This window comes from Argopecten irradians, chromosome 16 (genome assembly GCF_041381155.1).
Source record: "Argopecten irradians isolate NY chromosome 16, Ai_NY, whole genome shotgun sequence".
Lineage (NCBI taxonomy): Eukaryota > Metazoa > Mollusca > Bivalvia > Pectinida > Pectinidae > Argopecten > Argopecten irradians.
In genome coordinates, this window is record NC_091149.1 from 26,959,645 (window position 1) to 26,971,564 (window position 11,920).

Below are 11,920 nucleotides of genomic sequence, written 5' to 3' on the forward strand. Positions count from 1 at the left end.
ATCATCTGTTGTATTTTGTTATATATACTAAGCTTAATGAGCGATAAAGGTCTTCCAGACCTGTTGTTTGTGATATCACCAATACGTTTGTAATGCAAACTATGTTTTCTATTCAGCTTTATTGCATAAGTTAACTATAAATGCATTTGTGTTTTTCGTTCAAAAAGAAAAGCATAGTTTTTTCTTCAGCTCGAATACATATAGAATTTTTTCTTCCAATACTGATTTCAAGGCGTTGTAGAAGTAGTCTGTATTTCCTTGCTGGTCATGTTTTCCCACTACCTTCATTGTTTATTTTAACATTTTTTTTATGTTTGCAAAATATCGCATGATATCAATTAATGTTTTGGCTCTTAAATATAACACAAATCCTGTTTTGCTTGACTTGTTTTCGAAGTGATTGGTTGTTTAAATAGGCTTAATGTATTAAATATATTTATATCTAGGATTACATCAGGATGAACTTATCCTGTAATGAATGTGTTTATTGCATGATTTTATTTTATTCTGAGAAGCTGCGGTATATTAACGTTTGTCTCCATGCAATAATTAAACAGTCTTGTCGTGGTTAATGCTAGGAAGTAGCAAGCTACGTTAAACAATGATCTATAATATTTACATAATTTTATTATGTGATATCAATAGGTGATTTAAATTTTTGAGATAAATGAAATATGATTGAAGTAAAACAAGTCAACCACAACACAGATGCGTATAATTATTCCAAATTTTGGGCCCCGAGTAGAACCACGTCCACGTCGTGGGGCTCGGTAACATACTAGAAGTATGGCAAAGTGTTCTACACATAGCAAATATACACAATTCTGTAGTTTTTTGTTGTTTTGTTTTTATTTCACCAAACTTAGAAAGACACTGAACATTCACATACTGTAAACATACTTATTTTCGTGGTAGTTTTATTTTCGCGCGGTATTTGAACTATTTTGAAGTGCTAAATCATGTACAGCGGTACATGTAACTTTTGTAAGAAGGCGCATTTTTCCCATATTTAATCAATGGATGTCGTGTTAATTGTACATTTGCTTCGCAATTGCTCTATAGTCTGACTGTGCTAAGATAAGCACCTTTGTAGTACATGAATTAATATATTCGAAAATGTTATAACTTTTAAGTTGTTATGCCATAACTGAGCTAAAAATTTTGACGTGCTATATTTTTCTCCTGTAATCTATTGAAAACCATAAGATTTGATGAATTTAAAAGCTGTAAAAAACATGCAAATGGACTGACCAAACATGTATATGCCGTATTAACATTAGTCACAACTCAAAAGTCCATACACTGTAAATTGCACTGTACAAATTTCATTTTTATGCTAAAATGGAAACACACCTGCAGAAATATCACTTTAAAAATACTAATAACAATGTCTTTATCAGATATATACAAAAACAATGTCCATTTTGGATAGCGTTCCGATTTGGGTTGCATGACGTTGTGGTACGATTTATGATGATGAAACAGTGTAGTAATACAGATAGAAAACAAACATAAATATCTTGGCCAAGGAAAGACAAGAAAAATATTAGTTTTCAAATTATATCATCACTTTACAAATACGTTACTATTTATTTCAAATAACAAAACAAAAGTGAAGAATTCAATTGTTTAGCCTCATTAAAGTATTAAAACAAAAACAAAATAATACACACCATTCAATGTTATTTACTGATCTGGACGATTATAAGTAATAAATCTCACAAAAATCACAAAGCCGACAATATCATATTCATTTATGATTTATATTGTATTTAAATTGTCTGTATACTACACTGTTTAAATATAACAGTTCCAGTTTCGGCGAATACAATGCATGTCTTTTATGTTCAAAAATATCAAAATGTTCGCCTTTATATATGAGTAATAGCGTCAGAATGTGTACCGTCTGTATTTTGTTCGTTATGAACCTGTAAAGGAATGCCGGCAGCTTCCATGTAAATATGTGTTCTTGTTTGTTTTGCTTTCATGCGCATTGTGGGTAAACAGCAGCAGAATGTGATGATAAATTGTACTCTGCACTCTTTGAATCTGTAAAATAATAATAACGGTAAAATGATCCCGTAAACGAACTGACCACCGATTCTTCTTGTCCTTACACAGAAAGTAAACACTTCCAAACCTGACTTTGAATCCGTAGTTTGTAGAACAATGGATGCCACCAGTATCATGAGTTCCATCAAAGACATAAACACGGTGGTGATTAGTACATTAACAAGAGCACTGTTCCTATACCTGCCTAAATGGCTATAAGAGGCACAATGGCACGTTGTCGAGTTTTCCTCCATACCATAACAACAGAAGATGGATGCTAATGTAAACATATGTAGCCGACATAACCAAACAGAATGTTTTGAACTTGGATTGATAGTAACACTCTTGAACTTGGATTGATAGTAGAAAAGCGCGAGAATCTCAGCCTAGCACGGATATAGTATACAGAGGTTCAAGCGCATCTTAGTAAAATAGGAAACTCATGGTAAAATTCTTGTCCGGCAAAGGTGTATAATTAGTAATAATGGTCAATTTAACATGATATGAAAACGTCACGTATTATGACACAATGACCACCGACGTACGGCGCATACGCTTTCCAACCAGCAGTTTTGGGACGTCAAGCAGCCATCATCAACATTAGAATGACGTCAATTGATTATTTTGACGTTGACAATGATGACGTGACACTGGAAAAGAAGTAGTTCGGTCAAAGTTCACTTGTGTCACCAATCAGAATGCGTACAGATTTTATAACAACGTTTGTGTGGTATGTAAACAAATTGTTAATCAACAGCTGCAGTGTTTATTCAATGTCATGAGAGTATTTTGAATAACACCCCCCCTATTGTGGTAAAATTGAAGTTATTCCACTGCCTCATAGAATGTCATTTACATCTTTAAATATAAAGCCTTATCGGATTATGCCATTGATAACACTAGTCTTTGCATTTTTTCTAATAAGATAACAGTTATGAAAGTCGTCCGTGTTGTAGAGAATCCTTTTAACGTACTGTACCCGACTCCAACAGGGATTGATAAGTATAGGTGTGAGGCGATTAATTATTATCACATGAAGGTTCCAGTTCTGAGGCATCATCTACGTGAAAGGTTATACGATATCTGGCATTTGTTCGCAAAATCCACGTGCTGTATAACGATTTCACCGGGTTTGTTGAGGGTTATTGTAGCTCACCTGCCCGAGAGCAAGTGAGGTTTGCCGTGGTGCGGTGTCCATCGTCCGTAAGTCCGGAGTCAATATTTCAATTTAAACAACTTCTTCTCCAATTGTTGTAGACTTCGACTGATAGCATGCTGGGATAAGGGCTAATAAAATTTGTTAAATGTGAATGGTAATTACATTCATCTCAAGATCACAGTGATCAAAAAGATTGAAATATTAAAACAATTTGTTAATACCCATGAGGCCTAAAAACATCTCCGCACATGTAATTAAGTAAAGCAGGTACAAGTATGATGATAGCAGATATTACAAATTGTCAACGAGCATGCCTGTCTCATTCATTACCACGCAAGAACCAAGTACTCCACTTTCCACGAATACATTGGCGCTTAAAATGAGTGGCACCTTCTTTTATTTTTTTTACCAAAGAATATTTCCATTTCTATATAGGTATATGAAGCTCCAGATAAGAAAATGACATCATGAATTCTCTGAGTTCTTATCACCTTGATTTTAGTTCAGGATTGTTATTTTTAGTTTGTGTTGAAAAATAAAAATTCTTTATCAGATATAAATAACAATGTCCATATTGAATAGCGTTCAATTTTGGTTGTGGTACGATTTATTATGATGAAATGGTGTAGTAGCACAGGCAGAAAATAAACATACATATATTGACCAAGGAAAGGCAAAGAGATATTAGTTTTGAAATTATATCATTACTTTACAAATTCGTTACCATTCTATTTGATATAACAAAACAAAAGTGAAGAATTCAATTGTTTAGCCTCATTAAAGTATTAAATAGACAAAAACAAAATAATACACACCATTCAATGTTATTTACTGATCTGGACGATTATAACTAACATACCTCACAAAAACGGACAATATCATATTCATATAATTAATTTTTCTTTGTTTTCATACCAAATCTGGCTTTCTGATTGGCCAATATTTTTTTTGCATACCACTATGAAAAAAAATCCAAGAATGGCGCGAAACCCCCACGTTATCGTGACGTCACAATAGAGACATTGACGTTGCGTATTGATTCGGAAAAAAGAATCCCTTGAAAAACCACTATAATGTTACATTTAAACATACGTCATTTTATCAAATAGAGTATAAAATTAATTATAAGTATTGATGTCACTATTTTTTAACTTCATCGGGTTATGAAATAAATTTTATTTGCAAACTTTCGTGAGAATCCGCTACGCGGATTCACACAGTTTGCAAACAAAATTTCTTTCATACCCCGATGAAGTTAAAAAAATAGTAACATCAATGCTTAATTATAATTGTTGTATTGAAATCATCTGTATATTACACTGTACAATAACAGTTCCAGTTTCGGCAAATACAATGCATGTCTGTTATGTACAAAAATATTAAAATGTTCGCCTTTATATATGAGTAATGGCGTCAGAATGTGTACCGTCTATGTTTTGTTCGTTATGAACCTGTAAAGGAATGCCGGCCGACTCCATGTAAATATGTGTTCTTGTTTGTTTTGCTTTCATGCGCATTGTGGGTAAACAGCAGCAAAATGTGATGATAAATTGCACTCTGCACTCTTTGAATCTGTAAAATAATAATAACGGTAAAATAATCCCGTAAACGAACTGACCACCGATTCCTCTGGCCCTTACACAGAAAGTAAACATTTCCAAACCTGACTTTGAATCCGTAGTTTGTAGAACAATGGATGCCACCAGTACCATGAGTTCCATCAAAGACATAAACACGGTGGTGATTAGTACATTTTACAAGAGCACTGTTCCTATACCTGCCTAAATGGCTAAGAGGCACAATGGCACGTTGTCGAGTTTTCCTCCATACCATAACACAGAAGATGGATGCTAATGTAACATATGTAGCCGACATAACCAAACAGAATGTTTTGAACTTGGATTGATAGAACATCTCTTGTATACAATTATATTTGTATGTTTTATTCCAGTCCAGATCGCCCGTAGAAAGCGCGAGAAGCAAACACGGCCAGCCTAGCACGGATATAGTGGTGATGACACGAATTCGAGAGGTTTGCGCATCTTACGTACCAATAAGGACAGAAAATGGATAGGAACTGGTCAATAAGTAAAAGAATGATGATGAATTCCATGATGCTGGTTTTAAACGCCCGGTAGATCAATTCATACATACAGTCTTTGTATATCGACATGATAACAGTGGTGACTGGTCCCATCAAACTACAAACAGTTATCATGTTGACTATAAGATACTTCATCTGTTTTGGTAGATTTCTACATTTGATCCATGTTACCAGGAAGAAAACATCTATTACTGAAATACAATTGAGTGTAAGTAAAACGAATACCATCAATGGTGTCATAATGTTTGGCAATAAAGAGAATAGACTATAGTCATCTCTTCGTCGACAGTTAAGAATGATGTAATTGAAGTTATTCCACTGCCTCACAAAATGTCATCATCATCTTGAAATATAAATCCTTATTCATTTTTCACTGGTCTTTTGATATTTTTTCTAATAAAATAACAGTTATAAAAGTCTTCCATGTGGTAGAGAATCCTTTAACGTACTGTACCCGACTCCAGCAGGGACTTATAAGTATAGGTGTGATGAGATTAATTATTATCACATCAAGGTTCCAGTTCTGAAGCATCATCTACGTGACAGGTTATATGATATCTGTGAAGTGATTTCAAAATCCTGTCCATGTATGGTACAACAATTTCACGGGGTTTGTTGAGGGCTATTTTAGTTTACCTACCAAGAACAAGTGAAATTATACTGTGGTGCGGCGTCCATCGTCATTATGTCCGGTGTCAACATTTCAATTTAAACAACTTCTTCTACAAATGTTGTTAAAAGTTATTGGTTTGGCTTATAACATGCTGGGAATAAGGGCTACAAAGTTCATATGAATGGCAATAACATTCTCTCAAGATCACAGAGGTCAAAAAGGTTAAAATATTTAAACGACTTCTTGTTAATAACCAAGAGGCCTAAAACATCTTCGTACATGTAGTTTAGTAAGGCAGGTACACAGGCAATATGTCTTCAGGTGAAAACTTGATTTGAGGTCATTTTTACACGAAGAATTTTTTTTTCAGGTCAATTTCAGGTAAATTTCACCTGAATTTTTTGTCATGTGAAATTCAAATAAATTGCAGGTGAAAATGACAAGAAAAAAGCTTCACGTCAATTTCACTTGAAAATTGCATGTGAACTTGAAATCAATAGCAGGTCAAATGACCTGAAAAATCTTTAGGAATTAGCTATAGCTGGAATAGCTATGGGGATCTCTGTTGTAGTCGACTTGTTTTACCTCAATCATATTTCATATTGTAACTGTGGTAGGAGCGACGAAGCCTTACTCGGAAAAGACAACACATTCATGCATTATATACAATATATACAAGTTTATTTACACCATATATACATAGAACCATATGATAGAATCAATATACATATACATTCACTCACTCTTTCATTCACCACACGCCACTAGAAAGTCACTGAGATTCTCCTGTCCTCTTCTTAATCACAAACACTCCTCTGGTCGATGATATGTCCATCCAATTCCAGCTATGAGTTACATCTAGCGTAAACCATGGTAAACACATTAGTGTCACGTAGAAATTCACATACCCACCATAAAGTTTCAAAATATATCCATCAATCATAGACCGTGGACTCAAAACGTAAGTTGTCTCACTCTGAAGTTACTGCACCGCTGAGTGCCTTGGGACCTGTTTGTACCGCCACTGTAGCAACAAATATATGACTATGTCATAGTCAAGTCTGATGTGTTGGCTGGTCTGTGTAATCCCATTCCATGGATAAAAAGCTGGTAAATACAGAAAACAGGAAGAATACGTTGAAATCTGCCTATTTTCATATGCATATAATGTCTCTGCAGGTATGTCAAACCTATCAATTACTGCTCACATACGCTTCCATACATTTATTATAACAATATATACCGAGCCTGTATATACTATTTATGGACCTCCATACATATACTCATAGTAAACGCATACGCTTATATATACGACCAATTACTGTCTAATAACAGGTTCTACAAAACTATTACATACTAAATATATTGCTTAATCCAACATATAACGTATAAATGCATTTATCTACTATTTAACCACTTATTTACGAGATTACATATAAATGGAACGTACACGTAAACAACTCAGTCGCGCACGAGTGGACCGCAACGCCTATGAATGCTTGACCGGTCTCCATCAGGTAAACTATACATTCCAAACGGACACAATACAAAATGGTATCGCGTAATAATATTACAAGGGTAAACACTTACCAAAGTCAGCTTTCTGTGCTCCAAATATTGGTCGGCCTATACAATCCTACATCTAGACACATCCAAAATGTGTATGTCTTGCCGCCATGTATTTCATAGCGATTATGTCTCTACCCGGTACCTCTCGGGTCTCTGTGGCAGGAGTGATTAATTTATGTATATAACTGGTTATTATTTTGTTGTTAATATTATTAATTATTTCGTCTGCTGTCATATTGTTTACGACATACGGGTACCAGGACAGTAACCACTTTTTTGTTATAATGCAGCGGCGTAAAACCATTCAGTTACCGATACAGGTAATAAAAGACCGTGTTTTAGCCTGTATCGGTCACTTTGGCACTGAGACAAGGTATTGTCGGCCGGGTCACTTCCTAGGTAGCTATAGCTGGATTATAAAGGCCTCATGTAGTATTAAATGTCTCTTATAAAAGTATGTTCTAGAGTTTAAATGAATTTTATGATATCTAGCGGGAAGGACGGTGTGGCTTTTATTAGACACTGTAAATTGTTTCGTTTGCCTCAAAATATTTGTTTGGATATAGATCTGTTAAAATTATTAATGAAAATTATTGAATTTGTATTTCGGTTTTTAGTCGTATTTGTATGATAATTTAAACAAACACGGAACCTCAGATCCATTAAAAGAACCGTGGACGAAAACATTACTACATACGCCGTCACTATTACATCTCTTCTCCCATATTTACCTGATAGTAGAGTTTCGCATTATAGGTCGCACAACACAACATTACTACCACAATATACTCCATCCATACAGAACAACACGAAACATGTATTACAGCATTTATTTCATTATAACGAGCGTGACACATATATTAAAAAACAGAATATCCAGATACCTTATATCACTGTAGACACTGTTCACTTCTTCTCATCTCTCATTGTGTTAATCTACATGCGTATAAGATCACTTATTCCTATAACCTTACTATACAACGAAGTTATTTATAAACTACTCAAAACCGCTTTATCCGTTAACTTCCAGGGTTACCTGCATAACCCAATAAAATCTGACAATGATTCGGTGAGTAAACAATGCGAACCAAACCATACGACTGTGTATGTTAATATATTTAGTCAATAGCAACGATTTTTTCATATACAAAACGAACAACGAAAATTCACCAAACGAAAACATGTATAAAACATCAAAAGAACATATTTTACCCCCAACAAAGTTTGTTTTATCAGCTCTCTTGTATTGCCTGATGTAAAAGGCGAGTAAAGTAAAATCTTTTCTTTTCTCTATTTCGAACGTCTTCCTTGCCACCGCCTCACGTTTAGCCTTCTGTTGAGTGCTCGCCTAGGTTAGGAGAGAGGCTCTGGGTTCTTTCCCCTGGCTGAGACACACCAACGTCTTTAACAGTGGGTAGTTCTTTAGCTCAAACAAAAGGCAAAAGTGAGGCGGTGCGAAGGGAGATGTTAGGAAAAGAAAGTTCAATAGAAAGAAGGCAATATATTCAAATTTCTAACGCCCTACCATGGGCAGCAATGATCCCCTGCTAAAAGAAATAAACGATTAAAATTGGGATAGTTTCAAGTTTGTTCGAGTGCAATTTCATTTTACAGTTTTAAAATGCTCTTAATTAATGTTTTGATTGATTTCATGAACATTTTCCTGAGATATAGGGCAGTTCTATATTTGACCAAACACTGATCTCACTCAAAAGAAATCCACTTTGCTAAAACTTTACGAATATTCCCAGCATCCTGCGCATTCTGCATACAACGTTTGCGTCATTGTTAATCCAGTCTCTTCGTCACAGACTTCTGACATCAATACATCTTCATAGTGATATCGGTCAGGACTAATTCGAGCAATAAGATTTTTTTTATCACATAATGCCGCCTGAAATACAGTTGATTTCGTCCGTGTAATTATTTTTGAGAATGTCACTAGTGTGATATGACCTGGAGCGATTTTCTTTGGCTGGAAATTCATTCCTGTGACGTCAGAGAGAAACAAAAAATGACGACCAGAAAAAAATGACGGTGACGCTAGGATTACGAGGACGGCGACTGGATGTCTTGGAATACATTTGACGTGAAAACTCTTTGTTAATTATGTATTTGTAGTTATTTGTTAAAAAGTATCTAAAATTGCTGTGTTCATTTCATATGGTATTTTATGAAACTCGTCTCGAAACTTTAAGTTTTACTCGCCAAGGCTCGCAAAAAAAAACCTTCTTAGACTCGGTTTCATAAAACTCATGTAAGATTCAATAGTGCCATAAAATGGACCCAAATTTGACACACTATATCTAGAACCTGTCCAATGTAGCAAAAATAAACAAAAAGATTTGCAAGTGATCAATTTTACGCCTTGAATCATTAAGAGTACTTGATTCTTTCACATTGAAATGATATATCAGGCTTACAATTTTGATAACAAATCATTCTCAAAACTACATTTTCCTAAGCATTGATTACCTCTCCAGTATATTAAATTGAATCCCAGTTAAATCAGTAATGTTGAGAACAGATTTGATGATATTTTTTTCATTTGGGACGCGTTCCTGGTCGCCCCTACCTTAACCCATATCAGTGCGACATTTGCATGTGAAGAATGTACATGTACAGTTAACTTCTCTGAAGTTTCAGAATGTATTGTGTAGTTGATTTAATTAACGTCCTATTAACAGCCCACGCTCATTGTCAGGACGGCCTCCGATGTGTAGCGGTGTGATTAAAGTGCCGGGTGCCTGTTTTAGTAAACTGATGATACATTTGTATTCAAAATTAACAACACTGTAGAGTGATACTATATTGTACAGAATGCCCATTCATGCAATAAGGTCAACCAGGTACAATTCGTACCTACCATCTACATATAGTATTTTTTTTTCTGATGCATTTTTTAAAGGTTTTTGCTTAAATTGTAAAAAGAAATATACGTGAAACTAGCCCCCTTTTTAAATGTAAAAAGTGTTTTCGTGTCAACAATCATAGTGACAACCGTCCGTGTTGGTGTCTAGTGTCGTACGAACCGTGGTCAGGCTTAAATGAAAGGTGTCACCTGTGAGGCAATCGTTTACCGTTAATGTATAGTCATGTATTTAATGTTTTAATCTGCAGTTCATGTTCCATTACAGTCAATAAGAAAGCAGTACTCTGACTTCCTGGTAGAAATATACAGTACCCATTTCAGATGATAATGCCCATGACGAACCTCTCCAAGGCGGACAACCGAGCAAACGCTTTAGAATGTACAAGAACCGTGACCTTGGGTAACATCTGAATTTCCCTTTCGATAAACACCTGCATAAAAAATGATTACTCCTACCGTTGGCGAGGACTAATGTTCTATCCTTTTGGACTCCTCAAAATTGAGGAACATCAACACCTCTAAATTTCAACCCATGACTAATTCCCCTTTGGTTTCCTATAATCGTTACATGTACTATTTCAAACACCTCCTAATTTTAAACCCCGAGCCTTGTATATCTTGTTATGATAATTTGTTTTTTTAAAGCCTACGATAGTTCCACATACTCCAAATCTACGAAATGGAACAGTGGAAAACCAAAGTTTTGCTATAATCATGCAATATTTACATTTCAGGCAAAACAGAAGACTTTGAATGAAAATTGAATACGGAAAAAAAGATAATAATTTTATATTAATTTTCACAACCAAGGCTAGTCGTCCTGTGACTTTTGTCGTTTTTCTGCAACTGCAGAAAAGTCCATCGTAAAAAGCGATTAAAATCCTTTAGGAATCTTTTCTCACCTTCCGTAACTAAGTAAGTTACCTCGTTCTAATGTACTTTCTGAAATTGCGTCACTTTTGGTCCATTAATGAATGGAAGAAATCATTATAATTTAGTAGTAAGTCACACCGATCAGGTTTCCAAAAAGCGACAGTTAAACCAAAAAGCCAAAACCTGCATTTATTAAATGAACAGATTGATGATCACACCGAAATTTGTGAAAAATTAACATAACCTATGATACATAATTAAAAAAACAAATTTGAAATAATACGAATAAGCCAATATATGCAAATGTAACAAAATCTTTAACATATCAATGGCACAATATCAAAAGAATGATGACAGTACAATGTATAACATATAACAATCACCATTTGGTATATACCACGCCATCCACTCTGTAATTTCGCAGTGTCCACTTCGTCTTCCTGTCCCTGATATATAAGAGGATATTCTTTGTTTCTTGAAATACCAGTAATATTTCATCGAGTGGAGGTGAGAACATTGATATTTTTTCAACGAGTGCGTAGCTAGAGTGAAAAAGAGGCCCAAAGGTCATATATACTCTCTCTCTCCTGGATTGTTTTAAAGAATAGTATATATCACAAAGAACTCTTACCATTCAGAAATACGCTGAATTGAACCTGAACGAATCGTATAATTACT